The following is a 13671-nucleotide window of genomic DNA, read 5'->3' as shown; positions in this document are numbered from 1 at the left end:
AGCGGGCTAACAGGACTCCGGTATTCATCGCGTGACATTTCCCCGAAGGGACAGACACAGGAACGAAGAAGGACACATGCCGGCCAGCCTAAGTGTTCCGGAGCAGTAGCAAGCTACCATGGCTCAGTGGAAACACTAGGAGACATTTCCCGGTAAGAGAGGCTACTAAGGATAAACAACTAGATAGTCAGATCCCACACATACCAAGCATTTCAACAACATACACACAATATGCTCGATATGTGCAGATACAACATGGCATCACAACATGACTCTACAACTCAAGTAATTATTCAATAGGCTCCGAGGAGCGAGATATTACAAACATGGGTCTCATGACCCAACACTCAGAGCATACAAATCAAAGCACAAGCGGAAGCTATCATGTCTGAGTACAGACAACTATAAATGAAAAAGGCTGAGGAGCCTGACTATCTACCAGATCCTGCCGAGGGCACAAGATCGTAGCTGAGGTATCAAGCTAAACGTCGAAGTCCAAGCGGAACTACTAGTGAGACTGAAGTCTCTCTGCAAAACATAAAATAGGCAAACGTGAGTACAAATGTACCCAGCAAGACTTACATCAGAACTAACTACATATGCATCATTATCAACAAGGGGGTGGAGGAGTTTAACTGCAGCAAGCCAGCTTTGACTCGGTGGCTATCCTGAACTACGACTGCAAGTAACTCTTTTGAAGTGGCGCACACGAGTCCACATATTCACCAACCAATACACCACTATGGATCCGCTCCCGTCTTCCTACGAGAATGCCATCCATAGCACTCACGCTTATCTTGCGTATTTTAGAGTATCCACTTTCACTTGTCTATGAACTATGCAAGGGGTCCAAGTTTCCATATTCGAGGAATCCGGCTATTCGAATAGATAATGATAACCCTGCAGGGGTGTACTTCTTCACACACGCTCTCGCCACTTACCGCCCTGTACACGTCATGTACCTCGGCAACCTTCAAGCGGAAGCCGGGCGAGGGAGTCGGCCACGACCTGACTAACCGAACAAGTCTCTAGTCCAGGTTTATCGCCTATTCGGGTTCCATCCGTAAGGAGATCCGGCCGGGGTGTCGCTCACGGCCCCAAACGATGTGTGCAGGGTTCCCAAGCCCACCAACCGGGTGCCACTTGGTACACCGTGCCACTGTGCCTAGTCTGTCCCAAGCCCACCTGTACCGGGTGCCACTTGGTAGACTACTAACACTACCTACAAACACCAGAAACTAGTTGCAACTCCTGGACAGAGATCAAGTTAATTAATAAGTCGAGAGAGCTTGGAGTGCCCGGAGCCCAATGTGTGGTAGTAACTGATCATGGATCACAAACACAGAACTCAGTTCCTGAGGACGGCTGCAATGAGACAACCCACCATGTACTCCTACATGGCCTCTCACCGCTACCTTTACCAAATCGTGTTCACACACTTAGTTCACACACAGTAGGACATGTTCACACGCCTCTGATTCATCCCCGATGAATCAGACCTGACTCAACTCTAAGCAATAGCAGGCATGACAAACAAACATGAATGAGTAGGCACAGCAGGGCTCAAACAACTCCTACTCATGCTAGTGGGTTTCATCTATTTACTGTGGCAATGACAGGTCATGCAGAGGATAAAGGGGTTCAGCTACCGCATCAAGTAACAAATATATCGTTGTTGTCCTAATGCAGTAAAAGAGAGCAGGAGCGAAAGAGTGGGATTTTATCGGAATGAACAAGGGGGTTTTGCTTGCCTGGCACTTCTGAAGATAACATTGAGTCTTCATCAGTGTCAACGATCACATCATCGGTATCACGTCTATCGAGAGGGGACGAATACCGGCAACACAGAAGGGAACACAATTAATGCAATGCGCAATATGATGCATGATCATGACATGGCAAAAATGAATGTGTTTTGAGCTAATGCAACTAAAACCAGATTAAATGAAGTTGGTTTGAATCCAAGATTCAAATTCAAACTCCATATGTGATTATTTAAATGCCATTTATTTATTTTGTCCAAAACAGAGGACAAACATTGTTCAAACATGCATGAAAATGGTACAGATGGATTCCTTGAATTTTTCTGATAATTTTTCATATATAAATTATTTAATTTGGAGTTACAGTTAATTTTCTATGATTTATAGAAGTTTTAGCTATTTTCTGAAATTATTAAATCATTTAAGATTTATTTAAATTCCAGAAAGGAATTATTGCGTCATCATGACCTCATAGTGACGTCAGCAGGTCAACGGGCGCCGTCCAGGTCAAACTGACCTGTGGGCCCTGCGTGTCAGTGTCTGGACTAACTAACCTAATTAAAATTAACCCTAACTAACTTAGTTAGCCGGGCGGGGCCCGCATGTCAGTGAGTCAGTGGCTTAACTAAATTAGTTATTAATTTAACCAAAGTTAGCAGGGGCCGGGCCCACACGTCAGTGACCCAGGGGGGTCAAATCCCTGGTCAACCGGGGTTAATCCACCGGCGTCTAGCCGCCGGCAACGACCAGACGCAGCGGAGGCTCGGGAATCGCCCACAGGGCACGATTCGAGCTGCGGCTAGGCGCGCTAGAAAGCCCGCGATGCGGCGCATCCAGTGGTGACCGCGGTGTGTGCTGGGGCAGCGTGTAGGGGCGGTGGTGACGGGCCGGGCGGCTGCCGGAGCTACGGCTGCACGGGCGCGAGGGCTGCAGCGCATTAGCCAGAAAGCAGAGAGGCGCATCGGGATCCTAGGGACTGGGCGAGCACGCGGGAGCTACTAAAATGAGTGGAAGAGCTCCGAGGCGCGAGGTTCGCCGGCAATGGCGATGGCCGGAGCTCGGTGCTTGCGGGGATGGCGGCTACGGCACGGGAACGAGCAGGAGAGGAGGGGGAAAACGAAGGAGTCCTCACAGCAGAGTCGTTGAGCAGCTCGGACGGCTCGGGGAGGCCCTCTTTGGCGCTAATCGACGGCGGGGATCCATGGTTGCCAGCGAGGAAGACGATGATGCTGAGGGCGATGCAGCGCGCCCCGGGCTTCTGATCTTGAGCGCGCAGATGAGGAAGACCTTCTCTCAGCAGCTGGACACGGGGCGAGGCCTAGGGTGCACGATGGCTACGGTGCTCGTCATCGGCGGCGACGGCTACGTTCGGTCGCGCTCGAGGAAGGGACTGGAGGGCGAGGGAGAGAACAGGGGATCGAGTGAGCGAGTCGGACGGACTGGGACGACACCGAGGAGGGGATTCGCGGCGTCGCGCTGTCCTCGGACGCAGGCAGGCAGCCTGATGGCGTGGCGCTCGCGCGCGGGCGCGTCGACACGCCTCTGCCTACTGGCAGAGGTTGAAGACGGTGGCGGAGCTGGGCTGGGCTTCAGCCGCATTGCTGGGCCAGGTGGGGCGCTAGGTGGGCTACAGGTAAGTGGCCCAGGTAGGCTTCTGTTCTTTTTTTATTTCTGTTTTGTTTTATTTTATTGATTTATTTTGCCACTGTTTTGAATTTAAAATAATTCAAACAATGCCAAAAACTCCTCTGAATATTTTATATTGCTAGATGGACTTTTCCAAAAGCTTATAAAATATTTCAGGGGTATTTGAAATTATATTCTAATTATATGAATATAATTCAAATTCAAATAGCTAATGAATTAAATCCAAAGTCCCAAAAATAAATCCTTAAAAATGTTCAATATTTTGGTTGGGACCAGAACCCTTACCAAAAATTATCAAACATTTAAGAAGAGCATTTTGGAGCAATGAATGAGATTTCTAGGGTTTTTGCCCCTCTTTTATTTAAGTTTTTGAGGCTTCCAAAATTCCTCAGTTCAAGTTTCGAAAATATAGACATGATGCACACATGAAGCTAGCCTAGAGCACTACCAGCAGCTAGGGATGTGACATACCTATAATAAAAATGCACATGGCAAGTTTAGAATAAGTTCCCTCTGAAAAATAGTGATTTTGTTCTTTCAAAGATGAAAAAGATGAGGATTTTCATTTTTTTTAATAAAAACAAATTTGAAAGAACTTGTAAAGTATATATAGCAACTTTTACTACATTGTTCACATCCTCTGTGCCACTTGATGCTACTTCTTGTGGTGGAGAATAAAAATATGACGTTCGCCAGGGAGTTGAGCACAACGAACTAATAGAAAATCCTGACGTGGCATCATCCTTGCGTGGCATCATCCTTGCGCCGCAATCCACGCTAGATGATCAAATGGCATCCAACGCGTCCGCTGGTCAAAAAACTGCGCATATAAAGCTTACCTCTAATTTAGTACTTGTTGTTCAGTTGAGGTATGATTTAATTTTACAGTGTGCATCCTCGATGTCGTGTTGTTGCAGAATTCGGATGTAGGAATAATTGATATCCTTTTAATCAATAATGCTAAACATATAAAGGGTTACACGGAATTACACGCTGACTAGGATTCTTTCTTTCTGACTAATCTCTCCCCCCTTGATTTTCACGAGGATGGCCACTCCCCCCCGCCCCCCTTAATCTCCAATCAAAACCCACTTGCCTGTAGAACACCTGTAAACACAAAGTGTTTATTACCGGTTCCGGTATGTACATGTGGTTCTCTCACTAATAGCATGTTGCCAGCTCAAAAGGTGTACATTTGTATTCCCCTCTTTGCTATATTTACGTCACCATATTTCATCAGACCGGACCCACCATGCGCATGCAAAGGACGCATGCATGGTCCAGCTTCTCTCTTTTTACTACTTAGGGTACAGACTATGACATGCATGTCTCTGACATTATCTCCTATCTCCATCTCTAAATCCATCACTTTTAATTCCCTTTTCACTCCTGGAGCCAACACCTTTAGAACAAGATCAATCTTGAATACATTCAAACAAGTCTAAATTTCAACGTTTGAAATGCGTGAAATCAGCTTTCTGAAAATAGTGGAATATGTTCTTTGAATTGGGCGAAACCAATTTTTTAAAATGAGTGAAATATGTTTTTCATACACATGAGACATTTTTTGTGTGAAACTTGTTATTTCAGAATTTTGAAACTAGTCATGTAAAACATGTGAAACTAATTATTTAAAACCTTTTTTATAAATGAGTGAAATCTGTTTTTCATACACATGACACATGTTTTGGTGTGAAATATGTGAAAATTGTTATTTCAGATTTTTGAAACTAGTGATGTAAAACATGTGAAACAAATTATTTAAAACCTTTTTTATAAATGAGTGAAATATGTTTTACGAAACAAGTGAAATTGTTTTTTGAATTGAGTTAAATCAATTTTTTGAAATATTTGAAATCATTTTTTTTGCTTTGAGTAAACTCAATTTCTAAACAAGTGAACTCAGTATTTTGTGCTGAGTGAAATCCATTTTGAACTGAAATATGATGATGAGTGAAATCTGTTTTCTCAACTTAGTGAAATTATTTTTCTGAAATGAGTGAGATCAGTTTTTTTAGATGAGTGAAATCATTTTTTTAACACAGTGAAATGAGTCAAATCAGTTTTACGAAATTAGTGTATCCAGTTCTTTGAAACGAATGAAATATGTGTTTTCGAATATGTGAAATCGATGTTTAAATTGAGTTAAAAAATTCACACAAGCTTAATCTATTTTCTGAAATGAGTGAAATTGTTTTTGTAAATGAGTGAAATATGTGTTTCGGAATAAGTGAGATGAGTGTTTCAAAATGAGTGAATTTAGTTTTTGGAAGTGAGTGAAATCACCTTTTAGAAATGAGCACAACCAGTTATTTGAAATGACTTAAATATGTGTTTTGATACGAGTGAAATCAGTGTTTTAAAATGAATAAAATTATTTTCCAAATTGAGTTAAATCTATTTTAGAATGAGTTAAATCTGTATTTTTGGATGACTCAAATTTGTTCTCTTAATTGTGAAATCAGTTTTTTAAACAAAGTAAAACGAGTTTTTTGAAATGAGTTAAATCCATTTTTTTAAATGCCAAAGCGAATGAAACGGTAAAATTCAAACTACGCTAAAATATATTGAATATTGGTCTTGTTTTAAAGATCTTGTCTTTAGGAATTCAAATATATAAAAATATGTAAAAATAAAACATTTATCTAAAATATATCAATCATTTAATAGCTAACAAGAAAGAGAAAGTAAAGTGTTAGTACCATAGGTTGATTGGTCTGGGAGCACACATGCATGACTAAATGAAAAGGTTGTGAGGGCATTGTTCACGTATTGGTGAGGTGGTGTCCGACTAGTATAGAGATGTATTTCAGCCCACAAAAAGATTTATCAGTTTATTAGTCGATGTTGACATGGACGACGGATGCTTCACCAGTACATACCGGTTCTGGTAAATTTACTTATTCGCATCTGTATACCTATGTATGTGTACCATTACTCTGCTCTGAATGCACTCTTTATCAAAGAATATGAGTATAACTAGTTGTGCAATCAGTTTAAGGACACACATGCTCCACATTTTTTTGTTGCCAAAAGACAAAATGGAGGCTTCGTGCGTTCCTACAGGGAACGAACCAACAACAATTTTGAAGGAGGTATGATCAGCACAATATCGAAAATAACAGTATCTTAAGTTTTTTTTTGAGACAATAATAACAGTATCTTAAGTAACACGCGAGTCTCGCTCTCCGCTCCTGGCAATAAAATACTTCGGCGCCCACGAGCTACCTGGTGCAGAGATCAAAATCATTCATATCCCGGGAATGATTTGGATCGGCAACCACTCCCCCCGCGTGCTGCCGCGGTGGCCTACTTATTCGTGCTCCCAGTCCCTGCCACTACCACACCTCGACCCGCTCACCGCGTACACCTCTTGCAGCGACAATGGAGCTCAGTCTCAGACCCCTCGCTGCCATGTGCATCCTGCTCGCCGCCGTCGTCGTCGCCGCGCCGGCGGCGGCCACGGAGGTGGAGGTGGAGGTGGAGGTCGAGACGACGGATGCACAGTCCTCCTACATCGTGCACGTCGCGGCCGGGCACGCGCCACGGCTGCCGCGCCGCGGCCTGCTGACCACCCGTGCGTACGGCTCTTTCTTGCGCGACCACATCCCCGTCGAGCTCTCCACCCCGGCGCCGAGGGTGCTATACTCCTACTCGCACGCTGCCACGGGCTTCGCTACGCGCCTCACCGTGCGCCAGGCCGCGCGACTCGCGTCCTCAGGCTCCGTGCTCGCCGTCGTGCCCGACGTGATGCAGGAGCTGCACACCACCCTGACGCCGTCCTTCCTCGGCCTCTCGCCGACTTCTGGGCTGCTCCCGGCGTCCAACGGCGCCACGGACGTCGTCATCGCGGTCACCGACACCGGCGTGTACCCGGAAGGCCGCGCGTCCTTCGCCGCCGACCCGTCGCTCCCGCCGCCGCCCAGCAAGTTCCGTGGCGGGTGCGTCTCGGGACCGTCGTTCAACGGCTCCGCGCTCTGCAACAACAAACTCGTCGGCGCCAAGTTCTTCCATAGCGGGCTGGAGGCTGCACGCGGCCGTGCGCTCGCCGAGGACTTGGAGTCACCGCTCGACACCAACGGCCATGGCACCCACACCGCCTCCACCGCCGCCGGCTCTGCTGTTGCGGACGCCGCCTTCTTCGACTACGCCAGAGGAAATGCCGTCGGCATGGCCCCGGGCGCGCGCATTGCCGTCTACAAGGCGTGCTGGGAGGAAGGGTGCGCGAGCTCTGACATCCTCGCCGCGTTTGATGAGGCCATCGCGGACGGTGTAGACGTTATCTCTGTCTCCCTCGGCGCCGTAGGCAACGCCCCGGAATTTTATGACGACACGACCGCCGTGGGCGCGTTCCGCGCGGTCAGCAAGGGCATCGTCGTCTCCGCCTCCGCGGGAAACTCTGGTCCCGGAGATTCCACCGCATGCAACATAGCGCCATGGTTCTTGACGGTCGGCGCGTCCACACTCAACCGCCAATTCCCGGCCGACGTCATCCTCGGCAACGGCGAGACATTCACGGGAACTTCTCTCTACGCCGGGGAGCCGCTCGGTGCGAGCAAGATACCATTGGTCTACGGAGGAGACGTGGGCTCGAATGTGTGCGAAGAAGGGAAGCTCAACGCCACCATGGTAGCCGGGAAGATCGTCTTGTGCGATCCCGGCGTGAACGCCCGTTCAGCGAAACCATATGCTGTCAAGCTCGCCGGTGGCGCTGGAGCAATCCTCGCTAGCGCCGAAGTATACGGCGAGCAAGCCATCAGCAGCCCCCATATCCACCCCGCCACGGCCATCCCATTTGCCGCCGCCGAAAAGATCAGGAAGTACATAAGCGCGCAAACATCCCCTACCGCGACGATCGTGTTCCGGGGCACCGTGGTCGGCCCGACGCCTCCTTCTCCTAGAATGGCGGCCTTCTCGAGCCGCGGCCCGAACTTCCGTGCGCCGGAAATCTTCAAGCCAGACGTGACCGCACCCGGCGTGGACATCCTCGCCGCTTGGACAGGCGCCAACTCACCCACGGAGCTCGAGAGCGACACGAGGCGGGTGAAGTACAACATCATATCGGGCACGTCCATGTCATGCCCACACGTGAGCGGCATCGCAGCGCTGCTCCGGCAGGCGAGGCCAGAGTGGAGCCCGGCGGCCATCAAGTCCGCGCTGATGACCACCGCGTACAACGTGGACAGCTCCGGCGGCGTCATCGGTGACATGTCCACCGGTGAACCGTCCACACCGTTCGCGCGCGGGGCCGGACATATCGACCCCAACCGCGCCGTCGACCCGGGGCTCGTGTACGACGCCGGCGCGGAGGACTACATCACCTTCCTGTGCGCACTGGGCTACACGGCGGAGCAGGTCGCCGTGTTCGGCTCGTCCACCAACTGCTCGACGCACGCGGGATCCTCGGTGGGCGACCACAACTATCCGGCCTTCTCGGTGGTGTTCACCACGAACAAACTGGCGGTCGTCAGGCGGCGATGCCAGGGCCACGTACAGGGCCAAGGTGACTGCCCCGGACGGCGTGCGCGTCACGGTGATCCCCCGGACGCTGCGGTTCACCGCGACACAGAAGACGCGGGAGTACGTGGTCACCTTTGCACAGCGAATCTTCGGGAGCGTCACGAAGAATCACACGTTTGGGTCGATCGAGTGGAGCGACCGCAAGCACACGGTGACGAGCCCCATCGCCATTACCTGGCCAGCGAGCCAGGTTGCGGAGATGTGAATGTGATTGGCGTCGGGCAGGTACTACAGTGCATTATGCATCGATGTTTATCATGTATGTATCTATGGAAAATAACTTTTGCTTCAACCATTACTCGCTTGCGCTTTTTTTATGGTAATACGCATCTCATTCTATTATAAAGATCGAAGTATAAATCACATAAAGACCGACATGACAAAAATAAAAAGACAGCAGAACATCTCTGAGCTTAAGACCAAACCCCGTCACCTGTCTTCGGCACCACCACAGCAGCCATCAAAGAAAAAAAATGATGGATCATCTCCTCACCTGAACTCAACGTGGCTCCATCGCTGATATGCAGCTTTGCAGACCTCCAAAGTGACGCACCAAAAGTGAAGCCATTGCCATTGAACGAAGAAAAAAAAGAACGAATAACACCGGGGCAACACCCCCCGACACGCCTGTTAAGGCATATCTCTCTCGATATAGTGGTGATTGATGACAACATGTTTGTGGACTAACCGTGTGCTTTGAGCCTTTCAGAGATTCATCCTTTGGCACGAGACGATTTCTTTCCCCTCGGAGTGTTTTTCAAGACGGTGTAGCTCTTTCGTTTCTTGTTTGGTGGACTAGTTTCGTAGGAGTCACCGTTCTATCAAGAGGGGGTCCGCTTTGGTAATGCTTGGGTGGAATCAACACGTACACATCCTTCTCTCACCCTCTGAGCCTTTCCGCTTCAACTAGAGAGCTCGTTCCCCTTGCAGTTGTGCTGATTTGTGTCCGAGCGGTAGTACCGCGGTACCCAGCGGTAGTACCGCTTGTGGTTCTCAGCCGCAATACCACTGCGGTACCGGGCTACTACCGCGTCGACTCGAGGGGGTCGCCTCTCGTGTCGGGTTGAGCGGCACTTTGCAGCGGTAGTAGAAGCGGCAGTACCGCTCGAGGGCGGTAGTACCGCCCTACCACCGCGGCAGTACCGCGCTGGGCACGTTTCCTGCTCTCTCTTCGAGCCCTCCCAGGCTGGGCGGTAGTACCGCAAGGGGGAGCGGTAGTACCGTTGGGTCCAGCGGTAGTACCGCCCTGTGCGGGGCTGTTTTGGGGGTTAACGGTTGGATGGGACCCCCTTCTATAAAAGGGGGTCCTCTTCTTCTTCGTTGACTTACCTCTTCCCCCAAAAGTCCATTAATGCTCTAAGCTCCATTTTCGCCCGATCTCTCTCCCTAGCCAATCAAACTTGTTGATTTGCTCGGGATTGGTTGAGAAGGCCCCGATCTACACTTTCACCAAGAGAAATTTGATTCCCCCACCAATTCCTAGCGGATCTTGTTACTCTTGAGTGTTTGAGTACCCTGGACGGTTGAGGTCACCACGGAGCCATAGTCCATTGTGGTGGAGCTTCGTGGTGTTGTTGGGAACCTCCGATTAAGTTGTGGAGATTGCCCCAACCTTGTTTGTAAAGGTCCGATCGCCGCCTCCAAGGGCACCAATAGTGGAATCACGGCATCTCGCATTGTGTGAGGGCGTGAGGAGAATACGGTGTCCCTAGTGGCTTCTTGGGGAGCATTGTGCCTCCACACCGCTCCAACGGAGACGTACTTTCCTTCAAAAGGAAGGAACTTCGGCAACACATCCTCGTCTTCACCGGCTCCATTCTTGGTTATCTCGTACCTTTACTTGTGCAAGCTTATTAGTGTTACTTCTCTTGCTTGCTTGTGTGCTTGTTGTTGTTGCATCATATAGGTTGCTCACCTAGTTGCACATCTACACAACCTACTTTGATGCAAAGTTTAATTTGGTAAAGAAAGGCTAAAAAATGTTAGTTGCCTATTCACCCCCCTCTAGTCAACCATATCGATCCTTTCAATTGGTATCAGAGCCTCGTCTCTTTACTAAGGACTTTGTCATCCGAAGAGTATGGTTGACACCGTAGATGGTGTGGAGGAGCACTCCGGTGTGAACCGATCTCGTCTACGGGTGATGGGGGAACCTCGGTCTCCCGTGAGGAATTCAATGTAGCCTTGGAGACAATGAAAACCTCAATGACGACTGAGCTTGAAAGCATGTTTACTAAATTCATTGAAGGGCTTAAACTATCCACCGCACCGTTGAAAGTGGGTGATCCCACTAACAAGGTGACGTATGCTAACTCCGATAAGGGGGAAGCTAGTAGTGAAAAGGCTCCTTCTTCCAGTGGTAAAAATGGCACCGGCATCTTTGCCCATGTGGAACCACCACTTGTTTTTGGTTGACCGATTCATTCCACTCATTTGAATCATGCCGGTCCTCCCCCTAAGATTGTGAAAAATGAGGATTTTGATTCTTGGGTTTATCGCTTTAAGCGTCATTTAAATCATGTGAATACTAATTTTTGGAGAATCATTGAAGAAGGTTTCTATCCGCATGACCCAAGCAACTTCACTGCTCGAGAAGCCGCGGATAATCAATTCAATGAGAATGCTCTCTTCATCATGCAAGATGCAATTCCACCCGAAGTTCTACCTCATCTTCGGCCCTTCGCCTTGGCCAAAGATGCATGGCTTTGTGTTGTCTCTCTCTACCAGGGAAGCGCAAGCATTCAACGCTCCAACTATGAAGTAATGTAAGATGAAGGCGATGAGTTTGCTATGAAAGAAGATGAAGAACCTCGTGAGCTTTATCAGAGAGTAACCAAACTCACGGTCTCACTCCGAGATCATGGGAGCAAGGACACGGATGACAATTGGATCAAGCGCAAATTCCTCAAGGCAATGATGCCTTACCACAAGGCCATGTCCTCCGTCATTCGTCAAAGGCCGGACTTCCACACCTTGACCTCAAGTGAAGTGTTGGATGAGTTTGTGGCTATGAACATCTTGGACAAGACCGCCGACAATGCGGTGCTTCGCTCTCAAAGGGCAAAGAAGCCCAACCTTGCATTGAAGGCCAAGGTTTGTGTTGAAGAAGAAGAAGAAGAGGAAAAAGAGGAAAGCAACCCCGAAGATACAAAGTATGCCTATCATGAACACATGGCACTTGCTTCAAGGCAATTTTGGAGCAAGAAGAACTCAAGGCCAAACTTCAACAAGAACAACTCAAGTGGCACGAAGATCAAGCAATGTGTGAGGACTTGGTACAATTGTGGCAATGTGAGCCATTTTGTTGCGGAGTGTCCGTATGAGAAGAGGGAAGATAATGGTGGAAAGCTCATCCAAAAGGACAAAGCCAAGTCTTTCCCCAACAAGAGCAACTTCACCAAGAATACCCCTCACAAGGCGTTGGTGGTTCAAGAAGAGTACCATGAGGATGATGATGATGATGAAGATGGTGAGTCGGTTTCCATGGCCTCTGTTGCCATTGCAAAAACTCCACGAGTGTCTCTCTTCGACTCACCCAATGATAACATCACCGCCAAGTGCCTCATGGCTAAAGCCACCAACAAGGTAACCCCCAACATCAAAACTACCATCATTAATAATCCTTCCTTGATGGATTGCATTGATGAATATGAGGGATCCAATGTGGAGGAAAAATGAGTTTGAGTCCTTTATGGGTAAACTCAAGGGTAAATCCAAGAAGCATTTTGTTGCTCTCTTGGAACAACTTGGTGAAGCCAATGAGATGATCGAGGCTCACGAAGATACTATCTCCAAGATGGAGGGGCATAATCGTGACTATGCCGATGAGATTTTGGATCTTTCCAATGCTCTTGAGGAAGAGTGTGGTCTTTGTTTGGCTCTTGAGGAGTCACACACCGTTGATCACGCTAAGTTAAAGAAAGATTTTGATCATGCTCTTGTTGTCTCTCATGTGCTAAACTCCGAGAAGGCCAAGCTTGGGGTTGATCTTGCTAGACTCAAAGAGGAGTTTGATCTACTTGACAAGGCTCACAAGGTCTTGAAGGGTGCTCATGCTAGCCTCAAAGAGTCTCATGATCAACTTCAAGTAAAGCTAACCAAGGAGAAAACCACTTTTCCTCGTATGATGTTAATTGATAATGCAAATGCTACTAACCCATGTTGTGAGCATGTGCATCTTGTTGAGGAGAACACTAAGCTAAAGGTGCAACTTGAGAAAGGTCTTGTGTCTTTCATACAAGGCGAGAAGAACCTCAACGACCTTTTGACCAACCAAAAGGGAGTTGTGGCCAAGGAAGGGATTGGGTACGTGCCCAAGTCCAAGAACAAGAAGAAGAATGACAAGGCCAAACGACCTCCTCCTCTCAAGCAAACTTTTGTGAAGGAGGGAGAGGGTGCTACTAAGGAGAAGGAGAAGAACTCCGTGAGGGGTAGTGATGCCAAGAAGGGCAATGCTTCCATTCCCAACAAAGCTGGCGATTTTAACCCTTCTTATGTGTTGTGCCATGCTAGAGATGGGCATGTTTATGCCAAATTTGTTGGTTCTCCTTATGAGTACATTGAATGGTCTATTTGGGTTCCTAAGACCCTTGTTACTAACATCAAAGGACCCATTACAAAATGGGTACCTAAAACCAAGCATTGATCTCTTGTAGGTGTTTGCTTCCGGTAGGGGATCATGGTTGCTCGATAGTGGAGCTACTAATCATATGACCGTAAACAAGGACTTGGTGGTGGATGT

General features: G+C 48.2%; 1 pseudogene; it reads left to right on the top strand.

Annotated features, from left to right (window-relative positions):
• Window positions 1-6776: 6776 nt before the first annotated feature.
• On the top strand, window positions 6777-9205 carry LOC119314329 (annotated as a pseudogene).
• Window positions 9206-13671: the final 4466 nt, after the last annotated feature.

The sequence above is a fragment of the Triticum dicoccoides genome, chromosome 6A (assembly GCF_002162155.2).
Source record: "Triticum dicoccoides isolate Atlit2015 ecotype Zavitan chromosome 6A, WEW_v2.0, whole genome shotgun sequence".
Taxonomy (NCBI): Eukaryota; Viridiplantae; Streptophyta; class Magnoliopsida; order Poales; family Poaceae; genus Triticum; species Triticum dicoccoides.
This window is presented reverse-complemented; position numbering and strand designations above follow the sequence as displayed.